Here is a 26,048-nt window from a genome sequence, read left to right as displayed (position 1 = left end):
GAGTTCAGTGGTGGTGCCTTGCATGGCCCTGTGTGGCTTCATAAATCTCAAGGAAAGCAACTGCAAACACCTTTCTCTGCTCCAGGGAGGCATTTCATGGGCATTGCATGGTTGCTCCCATGCAACTGCCATGGTTTTGATGCAATCCCAGATTTACCAGAACTGATAAACCAGGGAATACACAAAAAAGATATGCATTCTCAGATGAGGCGAAACAAGCAAAAATCCCTTTATTTCTTCTTGCTACTTCCTCTTTCTGTTTGCTGCATTCTGCAGCACAGGTAGAAAGAGGAAATTGCCTCCCAGGATTGTTTTGTGCAGGAAGTTGTCACTTATTTCACAAAAACAACCCTGTCTGTAGTGCAAGCACCCTTTCACCATGGTGCAAGGGTGCCTGCAATAGAGATAGGCAGCCAAAGCGGGGCCAGAATGGGGACAAGGATAGGAATGCATCGTATTCTTTTAAATACAACACATTCTGGGGGGGCGTGGGTGCGCCCGACGTGAATGGCTGCGCGTCCGTAGCTCTCCGGAGACAGCGGGAGCGGAAACGGACTGGAAATGCCTCTTCGCCTTACGCTTTGAGCCCACACTAGAGGATTGTGCAGCGGAACCTCTGAGGAAAATTTTCCTAGCTTTTGCGGCTACAGGTATTTGGCCGTTTTCGAGACTTTCATGCTAACGCGGCTCTGAGTTGCTAGCGGCCGCCATTTTGTGAAACTCGGAACGGCACCTCTCACACCTCTCTTTATATCGACGTAGCTGCTCTCCTCTCAGCTCTGCTGGCTTCTTTCCTGCATAACTTGCTGCATTGTTATTTGCCTCTTTAAAGCTCTTGGATGCAAGCTACTCGACTCATGATGGTGTTTTACAGCGTTCTTCGCCATGGCCACCATTTTGAAGTGCTGTTTTTTCAATCTCCTCAGAGTCCAACATTTTTTCTTTCATACTTACATGAATATACTACTCCCTTCCTATATATTTTCTGCAAGAGGTTTTCAGGCATATTTGGTTACCATATTTGAGAGAAACTATTCAACTGGTTGGAGATGAAGTTATCTTCGTTGCTTTCATAATCTCTCTCAGGAATATGTGTTTCCTCCTGTTTCAGAAGCCCTCACTTGACGCCACTATAGATTTTTTCTCTGCACCTTGATGTTCTCTATGCCTTTGTCTGCTCGTCCTCTGCGCCTATCTTATCTGGATGTGACCCTTTCAGTTGACCTATACCTACCCAGTTACCTGGCAAGATTTGGAGTTACTGCTTTTGCTTTCTGTCTTTTGGCGCTAATAATGTATTTCTATTGACCTGCAGAGGGTCTATTCCTTGTCAAGACCCTAATTTTATTGATACTCTGGTATCTTTCTTTTTTCTGCGGATACTTCCGACGCGGCACTGTTTTTATTCCTCCCACTTACTGGGCTTTACTTATGGGTAAACTGCTCAAGGAGGCTTCTCATGTTAAGGCCACTGCTCGTAAATTCCTGATTCACACAAGCTCACGTTATCAGTGCTTATCCATGGAAGAATCAAATACCTCCTCTTCTCAATCTGCCTCTCCTAAGAAGACCTCTACATCAGCAAATAATCCATCTCCTCTAGGTGGCAAAGCTTCCTCCAAGAGACCAAAGAAGGACCCACCTTCTCCTCCTACATCAACCTCTTCAGCCACCATGGATTTGCTCCTTGAGGAAATTAGGGCTTTACGCCCCTTTGTTGAGGAAACTGCTGCCACTCTCCAGGCAACCACCTCTACTCTTCAAGAACTGTCTAACAAATGGTTGACTGTGGAAAGTCGTGTTACAACGTTGGAACAAAATGTTGACTCTTTGAATGCCTCTGCCTCCAAAATGGACTCCCTCTTGCTCTCAAGTCTCCAGCTTACACAAACAAATTGAAAATTTGGAAAATAGAAACCGTCGTAACAACCTTCGTATTCATGGCCTGGTGGAAAATTCAGAGGGATCGGATCCAATTTCTTTCTTCAAGTCCTTCTTGCCTAAAGTTTTGAATCTTCCAGAAGGTCCTCCGCTAAACATCCAGAGAGCGCATCGATTGGGTTCTTTGCCGCATCATACATCTGCTCCTTCCATGAGTAAACCCAGGGGAGTGATTCTTTACTTTCTCGAATACACTGATCTACTGAGAGTCCTAGCAGCCGCTAGGGCATTGAAGAAAATTACTTGGTCTGGAAATACTTTGTTTTTTGTTCAAGACTATGCTAAATCAACTGCAGATCGTCGTAAGGAATTTTTGGCATTGAGACCCCAGTTACGCTCCATTGGTGCTAGATATGGTCTCTATCACCCATGTCTCTTTAGAGTTACTGTCAATAATAAGACTATTTCCTATGAAGATCCACTGAAACTCAAAAGCTTTCTTTATTCCTTCAATGCTGATTCCATGGATACTGCATCTTCATCTGCTCCTCCATAATATGTTTTAGCTTTTGCTACATTTTTGTTTATGGCTTTTTCGCTTTGTTCTGAGATGTGCATATCACTTCCTCCTTGTCTTTTTATTGTTGTTTGTAATTCATCTTCTTGATTCTATCTTTCTCTTCTAGTTTCTATTTCTGCATTTCCTCTCCCTGAGATCTTCCTTTTTCCATGCTTTCTAGTTCTATTTTTTCTAGTTATTACTCTTTTCTCTATATTATTAACATATTTCTTCTTTTCACAGGTCGTCTACCCACTTCTCCTACCTCTCCTATTGTTCATTACTGGCTCGTTTGGTGCTGTTTCCCTCCTCGCCTCTCCTCCGTTGGTTCGGATTAGCGTCATTCCCTCGTATGGCCTCCCACCCTCCCTCCCTCCGTTTGATATACAGTTTCTGAAAGTTTTTACTTCTTTCCTTGTCTATCCTCTTTATGTTCTATCTTGTTTTCTTTAATGGTCCTTCCTTTCTTCTTATGTCTTTTCTTGTTCTTCCTGCATTCTTCTCCTTAATTTCTTTTTTTCTTTGCTTTACTTCTTCCTCTACCTCTTTGCTTTATCATTTCAATGTTTTTTACCTGATATGTTGTTTGATGTTATGGTCGTTTTATTATATTGTATGCTTTATGTATTACTGTACTATTTTATCTTGTTACATTCGTGGAATGTTAAAGGATTAAATAATCCTATTAAAAGACAGCGAGTGTTATCTCACCTGTCTAACCTAAAAACGGATATTGCTATGTTACAAGAGACCCTTCTCTCTGATGTTGAGGCTTCTAAGTTAACGAGACTCTGGGTTGGTAATGTTTTCTTTTCCCCAGCTCTAGGGAAAAAGAATGGGGTGGTTATCTTAGTTCATAAAAAATTCACAGTTTCTGTTATTCATCAAGAATCAGATTCTGATGGTCGTTGGGTACTTATTAAATTACTAATTGACAATGTACCTTTGGTTATCTTTAATGTTTATGCTCCAGTTACTGTTGATAACTCTTTTTGGCTGCTTATTTCTGATAAGTTGGTTTCCCTTGATGATGATTATATCATTGTTGGTGGTGATTGTAATCAAATCCATGATCCCATTCTTGATAGAAAATCCCCTGTTAAATTTGTTCACTCTAAAATGCACAATCAATTTACCTCGGCCACCCGTCGTACGTCCTTAGTTGACATATGGAGATTTTGCCACCCTGATCTCCAGGAATTTAGTTACTTTTCCCCTCCCCATAAGACTCAATCCCGCATTGATTATCTTTTTCTCAGTAAATCCTTAACCCAGTGCACGATTGCTTCAGAAATAGGCTCTATCCTTATCTCTGATCATGCCCCAGTTTTTGTTGACTTTGATCTAGTCCCTTTTTCTCCACCTTCTGGCAGATGGCGTTTTAACAATTCCCTTCTTGCAGACCCTAAATTCTCTGGTCAATTCAGTTCTTTTATTGCAGACTTTTTTGTTCTCAATTCCACCCCGGACTCTTCTCCAACCATGATTTGGGACTCTTTCAAAGCAACCGCTAGAGGTTTTATCATTAATTACGTCTCTCAGAAGAAAAGGATGTTCGAGAAACAATCCTCCCAACTTTTGACTCAAATTCAACAGTTAGAACATGCCTACTTTCATTCCTTCTCAGACACCTCTTTAAAAGAACTTATTACTGCTAAGGTCGCCTTCAATAAATTATCTACTGACGCTGCTGCTTCTTATCTCTTAAAAAGTAGCGCTCGCTATTATGGCGGCCAAAATAAAATGGGTAAACTTTTAGCTAATTATTCGAAAACAAGCTGTGATAGGACTCGAATTTCCTCCATAATTGATTCTTCTGGTACATCTCACTTTAAGGATGATGACATTTTGCAACAATTTGTCTCTTTTTACAAAGATCTTTACACTCCTGAGTCCTTTCCGCTTCCCTCTGATTTAACCTCTTACTTTCATTCCATCCCTCCTCCTCCTTCCTCCCATGTTGATTTTGCCTCACTTGAAGCGGATATTTCACTTCAAGAAATAACCCACGCAGTCTCAGTTTTAAAACGTGGTAAGGCTCCTGGCCCTGATGGCTTCTCTATTGAATTCTATGATCATTTTTCAAAATTTCTTCTTCCACACATGCTTGTTTTATTTAATTCTTTTATTGCGAATGGTTCTTCCCAAGGTACTTTTCAAGATGCTATGATCTGCCTCATCCCCAAAGATAATAAAGATCCTTCTTTTTGTAAAAACTACCGCCCCATTTCACTTGTTAATACGGATTATAAGATTTTTGCTAAATTACTCGCCCTGCGTATTGATCCCGTTTTACCCGAACTTATAGGTCCTGAACAATCAGGTTTTGTGAAGGGACGTTTGTCCTCTGACATTTCTAGAGGTTTTTTTTATGTCCTTAGTAAAGCTTCTTCCCTCACATACCCACTTGCAGCCATCACATTAGATGCTGAAAAGGCCTTCGACAGGATCAGTTGGACCTTTATGTTTCATGCCCTCACTTGGATTGGCTTTTCACCTAAATTGGTCTCCCTCATCTCCCTTTTGTATTCTGGCCCTAGAGCTTCTATTTTTGCTAATGGAAACATTTCTGATTATTTCTCCCTCTCCAGAGGTGTTCGGCAAGGTTGTCCCTTATCTCCTTTATTGTTTATTGTGGCTTTAGAACCTTTCCGTACCAAACTCCGGCTAGATGCCCAAATCACTGGTTTTAATCCTGGTCCCCATCAAGTTAAATTGTCGGTTTATGCAGACGATATTCTTTTCTATTGCTCTAACCCTGAGTCCACTCTTCCTGCCTTCTTGCTCCAAGTTGACGCCTTTTCACAGGTTTCGGGATATCGTCTCAATCGTGACAAATGTGAAGTTTTACCTCTTAATGTTTTGTGTCAACGCCATTATTTTGATCATACTGGTTTTTCTTGGCAGTCAACTAAAATAAAATATTTAGGGTTATGGTTTTCCCCTTCCATATCAGACACCTTGAAGGCTAATTTTGATTATACTACAAAGAAACTGAATGATTCTATTACTAGATGGCATCCCCTTTTTCTTTCATGGTGGGGTCGTTTGGACTCCATTAAAATGATGTTGGCCCCTGTCATCTTATACTTCCTATCCATGATTCCCGTTCGCATACCCTGTTACTATTTTAAACTGCTAGATTCACTCTTGGTAAAATTTCTTTGGAAAAATAAGCCCCCTCGGATCGCCTTGTCTTCCCTCAAAAAAGATAAACAATCTGGAGGTCTTAAATTTCCTAACTTTAAGACATACCACCAATCTTTCATCCTTAAACAAGCCTCTCGCTGGTTATCTACAGATACTCCCACTTACTCTCCTGTCTGGTTCACTCTGGAGAAATCTCTCATCTCCCCATTTACTTTTTTAGAGATTCTTGCTTTTTCTGCCAACGTTTCTTTTTTGAAACCTCCTGTCATTGCTCATTCCCGTCGTCTCTTAACCCCCCTTTTGCCCTCTTCTTATCCCGCTCTCACTTCTTTGTCGTCCCAGTCTATCTGGTATAATAAGTTCCTTCGCATTAAGAATCGTTCCTTTTATTGGAAATCCTGGCAATCCAAGGGTTTATCTTGGATCTCCCAACTTCTTTCTCAGAACATTCCTCTTTCTTTTACAGACCTTCGATCTCAATTCCTTCTTCCTGCTTCCTTTAGAAAACAATATGATCTGTTACTTCCTGCTCTTCTTCAATATCTTCATTCCCTTCCTTCTTCTTCTGAGATTCCCTCTTCTTACTCTTCTATTCGTCCACTTTTAGATTCCTCTCCGCCCGCCTCTCACTTTTACAAATGTCTTATGACTTCCCCTCACCGACTCAAATCAAAGACTGAATTGGCCTGGGAACAGGATTTGTCAATATCCTGGTCTATCTCTCTGTGGGATAAGCTGTGGTTAAAAATACACAAAACTTCCAGAGCTGCTAATACCACCCAGACTCTTTACTTTTTATACAATCGTTTACTTTTCACTCCACAGAAGTTAGCCACCTTTTCCCAAGATCTTTCACCTAAATGTTGGTCCTGTTCCTGTCAACATGCAGATTTACTTCACATGATGTTTCATTGTCCCTCCATTGCTTCCTTTTGGCAACTGGTCTGGTCTCGCTTACACAAAATTTTTGACTTTTCATTCCCTTTCTCCCTTCCTAATGTCCTTTTAGGTTCCTTATCCCCTGACTTACCACTTTCCCCTTCTCACTATAAGTTGCTTGACTTGTTTTTGGCCGTTGCATTTCATCTCATCACCTCCAATTGGAAAGACTCCACTAAGGTTAGTTATTCAGCCTGGTGGAATGCTATTTGTTTTCACCATAGACTCGATACCAACTATGTTACCCCCGTTTCATTAGCTGTTAAACGAGACATATTATGGATTCCTCTCACTACTTACCTTTCCAAGTCCTCTCCCTCTCCTCAAACTGTTATTGTTCATCACCAAAACCCATCCGATGATGTTCACAAACCACCATGATTTTGCTTATTTATCTTTTTACTTCAATTTACAACGTTTTTCATGCTTAGTTATTGCTTGCTGTTTTATCACATTTTTTCTTTACTTACACTTAGTATTTGCATACAATGTTTAAGTTTTAGGTTTTGTCATACTCCATTCCCCTCTTATTTTTGTTTTTCTTTTCTCTTCCATCCCCTGCTTTTTCTTCTCATGCTTTAGGTATATGTGTTTATTGATTCCATTTTAGTACCCCCTTTTTTGAATTTCATTTGTGTACCTCTTATGCCTCTCTTTGATTATCTGTATTACATTTTGTATTTTATGCTGTGTTTTTGGTTTCAATAAACTTGAACTTAAAAAAAAAATACAACACATTCTTGCCCTTTCCCTGTCATGCAGCTTAGCACAGGAAGGTGACTTTCTGTGCTGCGCTTCATGACTTTTTTGTAAATATGCCCCTGACTATATAGGTCTTCTGTCTAGAACAATATCTTAACAACTCCCTTGAAGAGTTCAAGCCCATCCAGATGCATCTACATTCCGAACGAGAACTCAATGATGAAGCATGCAACAATGACGAATTGGATGGGAATCCTTTTATAAAAACGGTTACTTTTTTTGAGTGATTTAAGTAAATGTGATAACTAATTAACACAGAAACTGCCATTTTGACAGACAATTTCTATCTCTGAACAAGTTTAGTAGTAGGGTATGTCTTTGGTGATTAATTGAACAATGTTTTCTGCCTGACTAATGCCTGTTTGCAAGGAGCTCAATTAATTTATGTTTACCAGTCAATTGACTAATTAAATTCAAAGAAAGCCCAACACAAAGGTGATTGGTAAAAAGCCTACAAGGTTGGTTTGACACTGAGCCCTTTTGTAATCAGAACATCATTTTAGTGACACAAAATACACGCCTGATATTGATCATTCTGACCAAGGTCCTATCTGTAGTGTTTTAAACCATAAAAGTGAACTTATGAAAGCATTGGTCCTGTCTTGGCTGACTAATTGTAATATAGTGTACATTGGAGCCCTAAAGAAGGAAATTATAAAAACACACCAGTGGATATAAACCGAGGACCTGATTTAGAGTTTGGCAGACCTGTTACTACATCACAATGTGACGGTCTCCCATCCATTACAAGTGCTCTATGATATAATGCATGTATATAATGAGAAAAGCGGACAGGATATCCAACATGCTTGTGACAGATTAATCCATCTGCAAAACTCTACATCAGGATCTAAGTCTGTGCCTCCTCCATTGACTTTCCGTTCCATGGTGTCCTCTTTCATGGAAAATATAAGCAATCCCACCTTTAGGAGTGTAATGGTTGGGAAAAAAGCTTGACATGAGTAATGAGAAATCACCAGTTTACAGACTATTCTCATATAGGAATTTAGTGAATGTGATTGAAAAATCCCCCTTTCTGTATCGTTAAATAATTGCATTAGGAAATTAAAAAGGCCATTTCTGTAAACATTAGTACATTAACAAAATTGCAGTTACTGCGCAGTTATGGGAGCCCCATTAATCTTTGACTAATCTTCAGTCTTCTTTTAAGTACTATGGTATTTAAATAATTGTCTCTTAATACTGGTCAGGGAAGTCCCATATTTTTTAGCGTGCATACTTTATTTAACAATTTTTAGATTAATTGTGAGGAGTTATGTATGTCATTTTGTGGAACCCTTTTATTTTTTTCACGGGGGCGCACAGCATTAAAAGGTTTAAAGACTATTGCACTGCAGTGAGGTACTCAATGTGTCCAATAAACTTTTTTTGTGGAAAAAAACTGAATGAATAGGCTCATTTACATAGGACGGGAACAAATTTCGCTTTCAGGCACAATTTTTTTTTTGTATCAAGAATTTTAGTAGAAACCAATATGTTGCCTCCCTTACTAGATCTCTGGGAATGGTTTGAGTGAAGCTGTACATACCTTAAAAATGTGTTGAATAAGGCATTCAGGATACAAGCGATGAATGTTTGTTTGTCTCCTGAACACAGACGTTTTAAGGCAAGGGTAAAGTGGGCTCTGGCCCAGGTCCCCAGCCTTTCAGGGTGCCCCTTGATAGAGCCAGCTCTGTTCAGCAAAGAGACTTGCCCCAGTGACCTTAAATAATTATTCAACAGATTATTTTAAATACCATTTTCCTTTCATTTATTTTCAATGTGTGTGATATGTGAGACTCTGTTCCAGACATTTTGCAGAGAAATGTTGTGTTGCTGTTTCCAGCAACATCCATAAAAAGTTTCTTTCAGAAAAGAAAACTAGACCGCTCATAAAAGAAATAGGAGGGGGTCACTAATATTATTTGCAATATTATTAGTGAGCTGCTGTGTTTCATTATTAAAAACACACCACTATGACTAAATCTTAGATGTAAAGCAAACACGTTTAGAATTTGGAATAATGTTCCTGTGTACTGTCAGTGAGATAGCCAAAGAGGGCATGGAAGAGGTGACATTAGACCATAAATCCAAAGCTGTTCCCAACAGGGGCGTCCAAAATCCTTAATGATACTTCATATTCTTTACTGTAAAAAGAACAAAATAAAAGCGTTTTCTTTTTTTAGCGCACTAAATGCAAACAGAAACCATTCCTAAAATGAAGCCCAGTTATCTGGTGCCCAATGAGCGCCAATTGTGAACACAGCATAATGCAATTATTATCTGTCAGTTTTTTGTTTCAATATAAAAGTAAAAGAATCAGCAGGAGTGACATTTTTGCCACGCCATTAAGGAACTCATTATACTCTGTGATTGAGGTTAATATATACACATAGGAAAGTTAATATATTCACATCATTGTCAAATGCAGCTTTTTATTAATGCGCTCGCAGCATGTCTCGCGACAGATTAGACGAAATGATGATAATTGAAGCATGATCTGACATTAAAAAGAAAAAGATGATTGTTAAATTTGGCTTTGTTCATATTTTTACACAAGCATATCTTTTTTTCGGATTAAAGGACGTGATTCGGTTTGTAAGTGCAAAATGTTACCGGCTAGGTTCTATTTCTGTGGATGCGTAGTTCTCATTTATTTGAGAATGTGTAACGCGCTATTATCCACCCTTTTAAGGCGTCGTAGCGCTTATGGGGCGCAGGAGCAATAACGGATGGAGGGATAAGTGGCAAAGCGGTGCAAATTGTTGCTGGCCACTCTACAGCCAAAGAGAAAATACATACTAGTGGATATTGTGAGTCGAAGTGTAGAGCATGTATATCTGACCACAAGACACTCGAAGCAATCAGAATTGACTTGGCCTTTAATGCTGATATAGTCCTAGGGGGTTACAACCACCTTGCGCCGTCAGTGCGTTACTTTTTATCACAGAGAAAGTGGTTGGGGACTTAGCAGCTGTGGTGGTTCCTCCACTGAGGTAGAGTACTGTGGCCCCAGTGCTTTCGGCAGTGGAATTAACGGAAAAAAGAAAATAATAATAACTGGTTATTATTATCATTTTATTTGTTCCTGCTGCAGCTTAGCGGGAGGGGCGGTTCTCCTCTGCTCTTGGAGTAGGGGAGGAGTAGTGGCACCCTCCTAAGTGCGCAATGACTGTTTGGGCCAACCAGTCACGAGCACTTTGCATGTTCTCCATACAGGCTGCATTACAGCCTGCATGGAGAACATGCCAAGGCCCCCATTCCCTGGATGAGCACCAAATCACAGCACCTAGACCAATCAAAACGCTGCATTGCAGCGTTGTGATTGGTCAGGGGAGCCTGGGTGTACTTCCTGGTACCTGCAGAGCAGAGTGAAGATGACGAGGGACTACAAGGAGCGGCGAGGAGGTATGGTAAGTTTCATTTTTATCGTTACTTTACCCTCTTCCCCCTCTTTGCCCCATCCTCCACCCTGCTACCCTGATCCGTACCGGCAGATACACTAAAATCAAAATTAAGTGGATATGTCAATGGGACATCCCGGAAGGGCCAGCTGATTGCTATTGCTCTAGGAGCAGCGACACAAAACACCCTGATACACTGGCACTCTGCCAACTCCCAAGGCTCTCTGGCTGGTTCCAGAGACTGTGGCTGGTGTTGGGCATGGAGAAACTCACTCTTATGTTGGTCGGTAGAGGGTCTGAATTCCCTGAGTTGTGGCAGCCCTTCCTCACTTTACTAATGTCCGAGGTCCGAGAGTTGACATGCCCTCGGTAACTCCGACTACTTCGCCTTCCAGACACACAGATTCCAAGTGGTGATCCCAGGAAAAACCGTAAACAACGGCGCTGAACACTGGGCGACTTCCCCTTTTTATCTTTTCGTTAAGGATGGACGAGGGGAGGGCTAGGGAGGTGGGAGGACGGGGGGGTAGTTGGGATTCTTTACGCTTGTTTCCCTATTTTGTTCAGTTTTGGGGGCCCGCTCCACGCTTATTCACTTTGGTAACAACATGTATTGCGACCTTGTTGTCTTATGTGCACTGTCTTTAAGGAGCTGGGAGCCTTGTCTTTTCTACCTGGTTGAAAATCAATAAAAGATTTAAACCATACAATCAAAATTAAGTTCTTTATGCTATTACATTGAAAATGGAGCAAGTAGCAGAAAAGTGATATCTTTTACTTAGTGGGATACATTTTTCGAAATTCTTTGTGCAGATATTTGACATACAACAGTTAAAATACTTTCTACAATAGCACATTTTGTAAACTTCCTCCATTGGTAAGCGATGTAAATGAGGCGTTCATAAATGTTATGGTTTATAAATCAGCAGCATATGAAGGATGAATAAGTGAGACAATCATGCCATGAATAAGACATTTTACTTGAAGATCAAAGTGGTGAGATTTTAGCTCACTGAGCCACCTGTCAGCTCAGCTGTATTAACGTGAGTGTACTTCGTTGGTCCATCATAATCTGGTTTGAATCGGGGCATCAGCTCAACATCCTGTGATTCTGGCCAAATCAGAAGGCGGCCTGATTTAGAATTTGGTGGACGACCCTGTCACATACATGACAGACATTACTAGTGACATATGATGCAAGCCACTTATAATAAGGTGGACGGGATAATCATTACGTTTGTTAATGAGTAACCCATTACCCAGACATTTGATCCCACCATTTATCTCCTTCTGCCTTAAAAACATGTAATGTCTGGGTCTGTTGGAGAGCTCTGTAGTTACTTTGGTATAGGTTTGCACTATTAAAACATAGTGCAAAAAAATGACTGGTGTGACAAAGGTGAACCTGGATGAATATGTATATTTCTATATTTGAGATGATTTGATACAAATACCTTGGTGTCTATTCATGAACTTCATCTTGCAGTGCTGCACTGCATGACAGGGAAAGATCATAAATGTGCTGTAATTAAGTCAATCCAGCGCATTGCTGTTTTTTCCTCTGCGCTGGCTTAATTTTGGCAGCCTAGTGTCAATGCAGGCACCCTTGCACCATGTTCCAAAGTTGCCTGTATTGCAAGCAGGATTCTTATGGTGCTTTGTGCAGATTATGGTGCCTTCCTGTACAAAAACAACCATGAGAGGCATAAACCTCTTTCTATGTATGCTGCAGAATGCAGCATACATAGAAAGAGGAAGTAATGTGGAGAAATAAAGATATTTCTCCTAGTTACACCTCTCTTGGGAAGGCTTATCTTTTTGCCCCATACCAGTCTTACCAGTTTTGGTAAATCCAGGAATGTGTACAAACCATTGGAGTTGTATGGGAGCACTCATGAAACACCTATGGAATGCCTTTCCAGTGCAGAGTAATGCAACACAGATACTTTAGCTGCGTTCTATTACTCCAGATTTATGGAGTCACTAAGGGCCATGCAAAGTGGCCTTGTGAGGCTTCATAAATCTCTTGTAAGGTGTCTGTCATTCTTGCACCACCTTGCGTGGTGCATGAGTGCTGCCACTCCGCTCATAAATATGGCCCTAATGCCTGCCTTCTGCAGCCTGTATGGTTCTATTCAAGCGATAAGCACTGGGGGCCTGTGAAGTTTTGGAGTCATGATTTTGTATCTAAACAGTATAATGCTAGTACTACCACTAATACTAAAATATACTGCAATGTTATTACTTAGAGTATGCTCCTGATTTAGTGTAATAGTAAGTTGGCATACAGTAACCTATAAATAAAATGGCTTTGACATTATTCACAATTTTTGTAAAACAACAAAAGAGTGTCGTGGGAGAAGTGTGTAAGCACTAGACACAGAGAAGAAATCTCCCTGAAGAAGTCACAGTGGAAATCAGCGGGGGGACCAAGAGTGTCCTTTTCCCTCTCTCCCAATTTGTTATTACTAATTATTCACAATTTGCCAAAGTTTAGAATATATAGTCATTCTCGCAGCACAGGTTCACATTTTTGTAAAATATAGAAAAATAGCTCGAACACTCTGGCCTGTTATTGCTTGGAGAATTAAGATTGGAGGGGCATATTATCTAGGGTTGGCGATAATTATCGATGAGCGTGCTTTTCTTTATCGCCGGCTATTGCTGGAATATCTCGCCAAACTAGCGCTGTATTACCAACGCTCTGCGCTATGGCGATAAATGTTCCAGCGATAGCGGGCAAATGGCCAAACATCGCCTAAAAAACAGGAATGTCCCTCCCAAAATGGCGATTTTCTTGGTGAGAAGGCCCTGTGGCCTTAACCCCATAATACACCTCCCATGTTAGGTATGCCTAACACAGGAATTTAGCATTCCTGCATTAGGCCAGAGGTAGCGCGATTATTATCATCACTACCCCTCCTTGCTAATATCGCAAAGCTGCCTTTGCGTTTTTTTCCCATGTTGTTTCTGTCATCCACGCCTACTTTGCATCGCATTATCGATGCGTAGCGAGTGGTGACAGAAACGGGAGATAAATCAAGGATACACGCACTAGCGTGTCCTTGTTTATAATGCAATAGAATTATCGCCGCTTTTCGGCTGAAAACGGCCACTAAAGCGGTGATAATTCTCTTGATAATATGCCTGGTAGACTTTTCATGAATTTGTAAAAAAATACTAACATTTATCACCATTAATGAAATATTTTTGAGGCATTATTCACGGGGGGGAGGGGTGAGCGGCCTAGAAATATTGAATAATTTATGAAACAATTCCATTTATTTCTGAGAATTTTTTTTTTTTTTTAATGAGACACTTCGCAATACAATTGTCTTCAAGATCAACACCTATAAATGTTGGCAGGAAAACGAAGAATTATCACAATTAACTTGTCTGGGATGTAATCAGTACATATTCTAAAGATAGAAAAAAAACCTTTACCTCTGGGAAGTTGTTGGTGCCAATATTTTGTTCCTTTCATAGATCGCTTGAGAAAAAAAAATAATGCTCAGTAAAATAACAATATTTCTTCAGACCAGAAATATTGAAATCTGTCTGAATATTCTCCCAGTTTTGACTCAATAATATTATCTTCCCATTAATTAATAGTATGGATGACATGTAGTATACTGAAAATCGGATCATATGAACGAACAGAGCGTTTAGAAGCTAAGGTTATCATTTAGTAGACTGTTTGGGTCCAATAAAATTCACTCACAAGTGTGGATGCCCAAAGAAATGTTCTGCAGGTCCATTCTTGACTCTTTCGATGTAATAGCATGTTGAATACCCAAAGTTACGAAAGCCAACCACAGAAAGCAGAATGCTCAGTTTTGACCACCAGAACAGGTTTGCTGGTTTCATTTAATGTTTATAATTGGCCATAACCATCTTGTTGCATGTGTTACTTCACTGGATTTCTATATCCCGATCTATCTAAATGTTTAGACAATTTCTTTGGGGGTTTGAATTGTTTCAAAGTTCAAGCATCTGTTTTATTTATATTCCTTCTGAACCAGGAAAACTCTTCTAAGTTTAGGGGCAATTCATACAGACATTTGTTTGCATCTACAAGGAGTTGTTTTTGGAATAGGCATTTAATAAAAGTTATTTCTCTCAACAGCACAATTTATATGGCACTCTGGGGCATATGCTCAAGAATGTGTGATAACCATCGCAAAAATAACCATAAATGTAGAAAAACACAGACAAACAAAATGCCAAATAGCAGTGAAGCACAATGGATGTTGCTGGAGCAAGTATGGAGGAGAAACAGAACCCCACGTGCCCCCCTGAGGACCTGCCTGGGACTTCGGGGTCAGGGAAGGCCAAGGAGAAGAAGAGTAGGAAGAAGCGATTTAGTCCGCAGGAAAACGGGATCCTGATAACGGAGGTGGTAGAACACCATTAACAACTATTCATCACTTCCACTGTGTCATTGGCAACCAAAAATTTACTATGGCAGACAGTCGTGGACAAGGTGAATGCAGTCTGAGTGCTGAAGAGGACAATGGAAGAATTCAAGAGGTGCTGGAATGATGTCAAGTGTAAAACCAAGCTGAAACTCGCCAACAACCGGAAAGCAGTAATGCAGACTGGAGGTGGGAGTCGTGTGCCAAAGGAGGAGCTGGACGATATGGAGGAAATGGTGTCCACAGTCTTCAGTTGGGAGACGGTAGCTGGAGTCGGGGACCAGACACTGCTCAACATGACCGAACCGAACAGCAGCAGGGTGAGTAAAGACCAGGGACTAGGGGGACTGGGGGAGATTGGCACAATGGCACACCTGCACAATTGAGCTGAGCACATCTGTGGACAATCCATGCCCCAGCCCCCAACTCCCACCAAGAGACCAACGTACCCAAGTATGCCACATATCAGCACTGTATAAGCACAGAAATCAAAGGCACATTGCAGGAAAGAGATAAGGGGCAGCAAAATTAGAGCAGCAGTTGCAACTCCCCCAAAATGCAGCACACACACATAACATGCATAGCACATCAACACTGACAACAATGTGTCACAAACCGCAACACGTCCACAACAGAACGAAGGACACAACTGGTGCCAACTGGGTGTAGACACTGGCCAATCACAGTTGGCATTGCATGGAAATGTGAGTTGACAATGTACAAGTACAGACACATCCGTGATGTTGTCAAAATGTCTACTGTCCCCATCAAAGAGGCAGCTCCTCCCAAACAGCCACGATGTACACAATCATGCAATTTGTATCTAAACATGTACAATGCAACAACATACATGTGAACACATTGTTAAACTGCATCTCCCCTTCACATTGCAGAGGGAAAATCAACACCTCCTGCAGAGCAGCCCGAAACCCTTTTCTCTGATGACGAAGAGGACCACCACAGCTTCGACTTCGACGCCCTCCAAGACTTCATTGACAGCCTCCGCAGCCCACCTCCAGGATCAGGGCAGCCCAGCTGCAACACGGATACCCAAACCCCTGCACACACCACACATCAGGCAGCAGCCACCACCACGACTGCCTCCAAGGACCTCCACGAAGAACCTTGTGTGTTGGGGTGCCAGGAGTAGCTGGCTGAACAGGTGCGGGTGGGCTTCGACTGCATGGCAGACAAACTAGATGCCATATGTGGGTTTCTAAGTCCCATCAGGGACCACTCTCAGTCCCTATCGGACACCCACAGTCAGTCCCATGCTCTCCAACAGACCATGGCTGACATTGCTGGAGCCCTGACTCAGAGAATAGAATAACTGTCCAGTCAGAGTGGCTCTAGCCAGTTGGGACACATGCAGAGGTTAATGGAGACCATGGAGCGGGCAAATGCAGAAAGAGCAGCTGCCATGGCTGCACACCAGCTGGGTTTCTCAATGACCTCAAAACCGTCCTCATGGCATTGCTGCCACAGGGCCTGGGGCTGATGCATGCTGCTGCTACCACTACATTGACATTTCAGGCCCCTGAGGTGTCACTGCCACATAGTGCTGGAGAAAGGCCAGCACCATCCACACGTGAGGCACATGGAACAGCAGAAGACGAAGATGCGGATGAAACCGCCTTCGTGGTAAGAAGGAAGCAGTAACATTCATCTCCGCCATATGGCTGGTTTCTGCTTGGTTCTGCCCTCTGCATCATCACCTTCCACTGTCCCCCAATACACTCTGCGACACTCACCTTGACCTCGACATGGACTGCCATATGCTGTTTGATCACCAATGACACAGCAATCAGACTGCGGATTGAACACTCCCCCTTCCTTTTGGACTTGTCATTCGCTGAAGGATTCTGGCTGATCCTCCATGGGCCAACATTGTACAGTGGGCTTTGCACGGCCCTGTACTGCTCCAGATGCAACACTCTGCTAAATGTGCATTAAACATTTCGAATCACACAGATGTGTTGTGTCTATGGTATTTCAAGTGTGGAAGTATGGATGAATGTAGCGTCAGTGAATTCCTCTTATGTCCATGTGGATCATGTTGTTGGACTTGGGTTACAGGGTGACACATTGCCGAATGTTGTCCAGGTGGCGCCAGTGCAACAACAGGGACACACGCATTTACTACGCCCAGAGCCCCGGGGTCATTGTTCAAACCCTTCTGCTGGACTGGCATGCCCCAGGCCAGCCCACTCCGCTTAGGCTCACAAGGGGGGACAGCAACGCTACATGTCCCAGGCCTTCCCTGAAGTGATCTGCTGATCACAGGTCTAGTTGTCAGCATGCCACAGCCACTACCTCATAGCTGGTATACACCCACACCACACCCATCCAGCACTCGCATCACCGGACATGTGTCCCTGCAAATAAAAAGGGCCGGGCGCACATGCTTGACGCCATTTCCAACCTCTCTCTGGGTGTATCCTTGTGGTGTGCATGGAGGCATGGAGGCCCAGGAGCCTGCAACATCACATTCCGCTGGGCCGGAATTGACATGATGGCATCCGCACCACAATACCCAATCATAGAGGGTCCATGACGTGCGGGGCACAGACTTGGAGGCACTGGATACACTTCGGCCGGCACAGGCACACCGACACGGGACGGTGACTTTAGGTGCACTGAGGTTGGGGCACCTTAAGTGCTGAGCGAGTGTGCAGCCTGCGATGATGCCCTGTCCCGTTGGTCTGGACTGCTCAGATTTTGCATGCCCTGCTGGACCGCAGTGTAGGCCTTAGCCAGCAGACAGCGGGGGCCTACTGCCACATGGCGTTGCCTCCTGGATCACAGAGTTAGTTGCACCTATGAGGCTGAGCGGGTGTGCAGCCTACGATGATGCCGGGTGCACTGGTATGTACTCTGCCATGGAAAATCAAGACATAGAATAAAAAGTGATACCTGGTGGCCTGCGGAGTGGAGCTGCATGATGTGGAGGGTGCCATGTCTGAGGGCCCTGGGCTTGTGGCTTACAGCAGCACCTGGTGGGACCTCATTTCTACATGCCGGTGGCGGAAGGTGAGCAGTGAGGCCTGGGTGCGCAGGGGTGGGCATGTACCGCTGGGCGGTGGTAGGGGCTGGGGTGAATCTGCATTGGTGAGCAGGGGCGGACAGGCGATGATGTCATGTGCAATTGTATGTGCTTTGTCATTTATGTATCTGAACTCTGTTTTCAGATGATGGATCTGTTTCAGATGTGGGACCTGGTGAACTGCACTACATACCAGTACATGGTTGGAGACACACCGGTTGCAGCAGGTGAACAGTGCGGCCTGGGTCAACAGTGTCCGCACTCTCTCTTCCTGTAAATCTCTTCTGTTATCTGTTTCTCTCCCCCTTCTCTATCCGTCTATCTCTCTCTCCCCCACTCTGTCCATTTATCTCTCACTACCCCTCTCTGTCCGTCTATCTCTCTCTCTCCCTCTCTGTCCGTCTTTCTCTCGCTCCCTCTCTCTGACCATCTATCTCTCTCTCCCCCTCTCTGTCTGTCTATCTCTCTCTCTCCCCCTCTCGTCCGTCTTTCTCTCCCTCCCTCTCTCTGTCCGTCTTTCTCTCTCTCCCCCTCTCTGTTTGCCTTTCTCTCGCTCCCTCTCTCTGTCCATCTTTCTCTCGCTCCCTCTCATTCTCTCTCTGTATTTCTCTCTCTCCTACGCTCTCTCTCTCTGTCCTTTGATGTGTGCAAGACACACCTTCTCATCATGATATTTGTCTTGCAGGCTGTGACCTACGGATTGTCCCGAGGGAGCCGCCATGTGTTTTCAATTCTTTTCTGTGTTTATTTGAATACATTTTCATTTGTTAATTCGAAGGTGAATGTGTGATGCTCATTTTTGTGACAACACATGCATGTCACCAGATGTGATTGTGCAACATCAAGCAAATTATTTGGTACATGATTCTGTGTAGTTGATATGGCATGCCTTTGGCCAGGGGGGTGGGCGCCCAGGGAGGGGGGGTCCTGGGTGTGGTGGCGGTGGATGTTGTGGCCCTGTTGGGGATCCTAGCTGCATGATGAGTAGCTGTTTCCCTTCAGGTGTTGCTCTGGGCTGGGCTCCCTTTTGTGGTGCAGGCTTTGGTCTGACTTTACACCAGGTCAGAGCAGGTGTTATTGTCCTGCTGCTAACGCACCTTATCGCATGTGTTATGGTCGTATCACCAATCTGGCTGGTCGGTGAGAATGTTGCGGAGTGGTGTTGTCGCGGCTTTTAGCACGGGAATGCCTACTCTGCATATCATTAGCGATAGTTGCCGGGGTCATCTGTGGCGATGTTTTCTGCGGCTGCTATTCCAGGTAAACTGATGCTATGGGCTGTTAGCACCAGCTTGTAAATAAAGTGATAGGTTTATCATGAATTTGGCTGCGATAAAGTGCTGTTAACTCAGCGATAACTCCTTGAGAATATGCCCCTATATGTTTAACTGTTCAGAGTATCTGTATGGGTGTCTGAATGTCTGTGTGGGTGGGTGGGGGTGTGACTCTATTCATAGATGTGTGAGTGGATGATTCACTGGGTGAATGGGTTCAAGAGTGCATCTGTGAAGGGCTGTATGGGTGGATTAGTGTGTGTTTGGATGTGTTGGTGAGTGAATGGGTGCATTTGTGGTAGATGTGTGAATAAGTACATGTGTGAAAGGCAGTATATGTGAGAGTTGGAGTGTATAAATGACTATATGTGAGAATGAATGATTGTGAGAGTGGCTGTATGGATCAATGTGTGCTTTTATTAGTTATTGTATAAGAGTGTAAATATGTGTTAGTATATGTTTGAATAAGTGAGGTGGTGTGTATATAACTGTATAGGTGAGTAAATGGGAGTGTGATTGATTCTTTGCATGACTGACTAGGTGTGTGAGCAACTCTATGGATGAGTGACAGTGTGTGAGTGTTTGTATAGATATGTGAGTGCATATGATAATGCCTTATTGATGGTTGACTGCATGTATGAGTGACTATATAGGTGAATGAGTGGATGTGTGTGTAGACCTAGGAATTTGTTAGTGGGTATGTACTAACTGGTATTTGTGTGTCTATGGTTTCGAAAATGGTAGGCTGTATTTTAGAGTGGGTGTCTCAAAGGTTATATTAGGGTATGAGGAGGTGCATCAGATTATCATATGGATGATGTCTTCAGTGATGTCATCAGTGATGTCATTTAAGATGTCATCAGTGATGTCACTGACCATGTCATGAATGATGTAATATGTGACGTCATCACGTACATGATGCTGGATGGGTGATTGGAGGAGTGCATGGGTAGTGACAGAGGGATTTCTGGAGTGCAAGGGTTCTAAATGTGTAATTGTAGGAGTGAATCAGTAGTGCGTAGGTGGATAGGGGTCTGCTTGAGAAATGCTCAGGGGATTGCAGCAGTGCATGTGTTAGTGCCTGGGCCATTGAATACGTAGATGGTGATGGCTGGGTGATTGGAGGAGTGCATGGATAGTGACAGGGCGATAGCTGGACTGCATGGATAGTGCATAGGAGATTGTAGTAGTGCATGTGTTAGTGCCTGGGTCATCGCATGAGTGCATGGGTAGTGACAGGATGATTGGAGTGCTGCAAAGAGTGTAGAGTAAATGGTGAATTTATAAGTGCTTGGATTTTTGCAGAGTGATTGGATAAGTACATGGTACTGACTGGGTGATTGGGGGAGTGCATAGGCAGTGCCAGGGAGATGGCTGGACCACATGGGTAGTACTCAGGAGATTGTAGCAGTGCACGTGGTAGTGCCTAGGTCATTGCATGAGTACATGGGTAGTGACTGGATGATTAGTGTGCTGCTAGGAAAGTGCATGGTGATTTTATAACTGCTTGGCTTTTGGCGGAGTGTTTGTATAAGTACATGATAATGGATGGGTGATTGGAGGAGTGCATGGGTAGTGATAGACGGATTGTTGGAGAGCATGGGTACTTCCTAGGTAATACGAGGAGTGAATCAGTAGTGTGTAGGTTGTTAGAGGTCTGCATGTGGAGTGCTCAGGGGATTGTAGCAGTGCATGTGTTAGTGCCTGGGCCATTGCATAAGTACACGGGTACTGACTGGATGATTAGAGTACTGCAAGGGCAGTGCATGGAGAATTTATAAGTGCTTGGTTTTTGGCGGAGTGATTGGATAAGTACATGGTGCTGACTGGGTGATTGGAGGAGTACCTAGGCAGGGACAGGGAGATGGCTGGACTGCATAGGTAGTGCTCAGGGGATTGTAGCAGTGCATGTTTAGTGCCTGGGTCATTGCATGAGTACATGGGACTGACTGGATGATTAAAGTACTGCAAGGAGAGTCCCAGGTGAATTTATAAGTACTTGGGTTTTGGTGGAGTAAATGGATAAGTACATGATGCTGGATGGGTGATTGCAGGAGTGCATGGGTAGTGACAAGGAGATGGCTGGTCTGCATGAGTAGTGCTCAGGTAATTATAACAGCGCATGTGTTCGTGCCTGGGTCATTGCATGTGTTAATAGGTAGTGACTGGATGATTAGAGTGCTGCAATGACAGTGCATGGTGATTTTATAACTGCTTGAGTTTTGGTGGAGTGATTGGATAAGTACATGATGCTGGATGGGTGATTGGAGACATGCATGCACAGAAGGATTGCTGGAGTGCATGGATACTACCTGGGTGATTGGAGGATTGATTCAGTAGTGTGTAACTGGTTAGATCTCAGCCTGGGAAGTGCTCAGGGGATTTTCACAGTGCATGTGTTTGCTGCCTGGGCCATTGCATGAGTACATGGGTACTGACTGGATGATTAGAGTACTGCAAGGAGAGTGCATGATGAATTTATAAGTGCTTAGGTTTTGGTGGAATGATTGGATAAGTACATGGTGCTGACTGGGTGATTGGAGGAGTGTTTGGGTAGTGATAGCGCGATGGCTGGACTGCATGGGTAGTGCTCAGGGGATTGTAGCAGTGCATGTGACTGCATGGGTAGTGCTCAGGGGATTGTAGCAGTGCATGTGTTAGTACCTGGGTCCTTCCATGAGTACATGGGTACTGACTGGATGATTAGAGTGCTACAAGGACAGTGCATTGTGATTTTATAACTGATTGGGCTTTGGCAGAGTGATTGGAATAAGTACATGATGCCGAATGGGTGATTGGAGGAGCGCATGGGTAGTGACAGAGGGCTTGCTGGAGTGCATGGGTACTACCTGGATAATTGGAGGAGTGAATCAGTAGTGTGTAGGTGGTTATAGGTCTGTATGGGTAGTGCACAGGGAATTGTAGCAGTGCATGTGTTAGTGCCTAGGTCATTGCACAAGTACTGACTGAATGATTAGAGTACTGCAAGGAGAGATCATGATGAATTTATAAGTGCTTGGATTTTGACAGAGTGATTGGATCAGTTCATGGTGGTGAATGGGTAATTAGAGGAGTGCATAGGCAGTGACAGGGAAATGGCTGGACTGCATGGGTCGTGCTCATGGGATTGTAGCAGTGCATGTGTTAGAACCTGGGTCATTGAATGAGTACATGGGTACTGATTGGATGATTAGAGTAATGCAAGGAGAGTGCATGTTGAATTTATAAGTGCTTGGATTTTGGTGGAGTGATTGGCTAAGTACATGGTGCTTGCTGGTTGATTGGAGGAGTGCATGGGTAGTCACAGGGCGATGGTTGGACTGCATGGGTAGTGCTCAGGGTATTGTAGCAGTGCATGTGTTAGTGCATGGGTCATTGCATGAATGCATGAGTAGTAACTGGATGATTAGAGTGCTGCAAGGAGAGTGCATGGTGAATTTATAACTGCTGGGGTTTTGGCGAAGTGATTGGATAAGTACACCCATGTCACAACAGGCCCCGCCTCTTCCCTTCACCACTGTGCAAATGCACCCCCTGGCAGGTTTTAAGTTGTGGAAATACTTCCCATTGAATTCTGAGGGTCCCTGGGGGACCATCTAGCCCCAATACACACAACAGACCTGTTCCCTCAGGCTTATCAAATCTCTACTTTGGAATTTGGATTTTTTTCCTTCACTTTTTTCAAAACACTCCTTAATCTTTACAAGGTAGTGTACTTCCACTTTGTTGGCATTCTTTATATATTTGTCAAGTGACAGCTATACCCCATCAATATTTAGACAGGGGCACAACAGTATAAATACCGGAAAACACACCCATATATGTGTTCAACTAGCCCACCAGGTACCTCCAGTAAGAACCATAGAGCTGCATTGCAGAGAGGAGGTACAAGGCCAAGCCCCTTTTTACACCTCTCTGCAACGCAGCCCTGTGGCGCTTACTGGAGGTACCTGGTGGGCTAGTTGGCCCCCAGGGACCACCAGTATTCAAGGGAAATTAATTCCCCAACTCTTCAGAGCAAGGGCATTTACATGCTGTAAGGCAGTATAGTTAGCCTGTCTAGTGACAAAACAATTGGTCCTCTTCTGGACCCAAAGACCCCATCCCCCTGGGCCTGGCCTCTCCATTGGGAACCATGGAGAAGAGCCAATTCCCCCACGGTCCTGCCAGCTCCCCGCCTCTGTTACAATCCCTATTCACCTGACCAACAGGTACCACAGGAACAAAGAGAGCCTTCCCTCTCACCTCCGGACCAGTCCCCCACACAGACTATGACAGCATGGGCGAGTGGTCCCAGGGGGAAATGGAAGAGGATGACACCAACTCTGGTGTGCTGGGACACAAAGTAAAGGTACTAGGAGGGATGTCAGATAGGGCAGGATCTGACGGGAAGAAATACAGACAGCGTCTGTAGGATAGCCTTGGAGACGGTAGGAATGAGTGAACGGTCTGCAAGACAAAAATCGGGGAATGAAAAGATGGATGAACTAGACTCTAGTTAAAGCTATTGTTGAATATAAGGAAGGGAGAAAAGAAAGAGGCATACACATGCTGAGAGTGACTCAGCATGGCGGGATATAGCACAATCCTGTTGGGCATCGAGGAACAGAGCCAGAGGTTCGAGTGCTACATACTGAATGCAGCTCAGGAGGGAAGAATCAGGGGTGTTGGTCCCTACAGTACATAACAAAATGCTAATTTCTTCTAATGAGCTGTTTCCAAAGGGGTGCAAAGAAAACAAAGAGAGAAGCCAAACTCGTCTTGGCGTTGGAGGAGGTGCTGCCACTACCTGCCGTGCACCTCAAAGATAGAAGAGAGGTAAGGCGACCGCCCTCCCAGTCAGCGTTGGTTATAGCTCCCTCACAGCTCCTGCCACTGTTGAAAAAGCTTCACTGCCCTTGCCCTACATGAGGTCACCTTGCTGCTCCTGCTTAAGTGAAAGATATAATAATAATCAATTATGATGCTCTCGTTAAAACCACGATAATGACTCTAAAAAAATGGCATAAAATTCCCCTTAATATTATAGGTAAGATCAATTTGATCAAAATGAAAATACTGCCTAAATTTCTTTATTTATTTCGCTCTATCCCTCTGTCATTGAGTAATTCTTTCTTCAAGAAGCTGGATGGAATTTTTAGCAGCTTCATCTGGGGTTATCATAAAGCCCGGCGGTCTATGGAGCTGCTTAATTAGTGCTAAGGCACTTGAAGGATTTTACTCTAATTTCCATTGAAATGAATGGGCAGTCCATGACGAGTTACCCTTGTCATTAGCATCCAAGTGGTTAAGGCTGCCCCTGAGGACGGTGGGCTGAATTTCCCAGACTTTAAGTTATATTTTTGGGCAACTTTCTTAGGACGCTTGCGGGGCCTACTTGGTACTGATAATAAACCTTACTTTTTTATTTTTATGCTAAACACAGATTCTGATTTATTTTTGTTGAGGACTAACGACCCTAACTATTTCAAAAGAGTGAAATTTAAGACGGTTAAGGATTTAGTCAAAATCTGGCGCAACATTTTGTTTTTTTGTCACGCCTCCTTTTATCATCCTAAACTCTTATTATGGGGGAATCCTGGTCTTCCTGGAATATTCAATGATGGGGGGACTAATAGTTGGGACAGATGTGGTATAAAAACACTTGGGGATTTATATGGAGCTCAGGGTTTTTTGAGTTTTGAGTCACTAAAGGTCATATATAAGGTCACGGAATTAATGAGGTTTAAATATATACAGATGTATGATTTTTTTATTCGGAAAATGAAACTTCTTGAGTTATTGGACTCAGATATATGGGACTATTTGTATTCTGAAAAGAATAAATCTCTAATTAGCATCGGATATAAAGGATTCGGGACGTAAAAGGTAGCTGACTGCTCCAAGCTGGCGGTAAAGTGGAGCCAAATGCTGGGGACTAATATTACCCCGATTATGATTAGTCAATCCCTTCGGAATAGCAACGGCTCCACCTCTTCTTCTAGCTTGAGGCTTCAGCAATTTAAAACTACTTGCATGCTGTATCATACTCCCGAAAAGATCTCAAAATCGTCAATAAATGCTTTATATACTGAACGAACTAAATGCCCCAAGTGCGCTTTGGCAGCAGCGAATTTGGAACATATGTTATTTTCGTGCCCTAAGTTATCTGAATTTTGGACGGCCTTAGATAAAATAATGAAACAAAAACTAACATATTCCCCATCTCTCACGGCTTCTCTAATATTACTGGATATTCGCTCGGTTAATACGCCCCAGCAAACCTTAATCACGATTATGTTGTCATGTGCTAAGCTAATAATTGCCCGTGCATGGATTTCTCATATTTCTCCACATATCATGGAATGGTGGTATCTTCTAAACGAAATTTATATGATGGAATATGCTCTGGCCAAACAAAGAGGCACAAAATCGTTAATGAAATTTGAGAAAATTTGGGACTCCTTTCTGTAAATGGAATCTTTTAAATGTCCTAATTGCTGTTATCATCTGTAATATCTGATTCTGTTATTTGGCTTTTGTGTTTGGATCTATATGTATGAACTTTGTACCAAAAGTGATTTTTATTCTGTATCCCTCCTCTTGTGTTAATTCCTTTTTTTTATGTGTAACTTCCGATCC

The sequence above is a fragment of the Lissotriton helveticus genome, chromosome 4_1, assembly GCF_964261635.1.
Source record: "Lissotriton helveticus chromosome 4_1, aLisHel1.1, whole genome shotgun sequence".
In the NCBI taxonomy this organism is placed as follows: Eukaryota; Metazoa; Chordata; class Amphibia; order Caudata; family Salamandridae; genus Lissotriton; species Lissotriton helveticus.
This window is presented reverse-complemented; position numbering follows the sequence as displayed.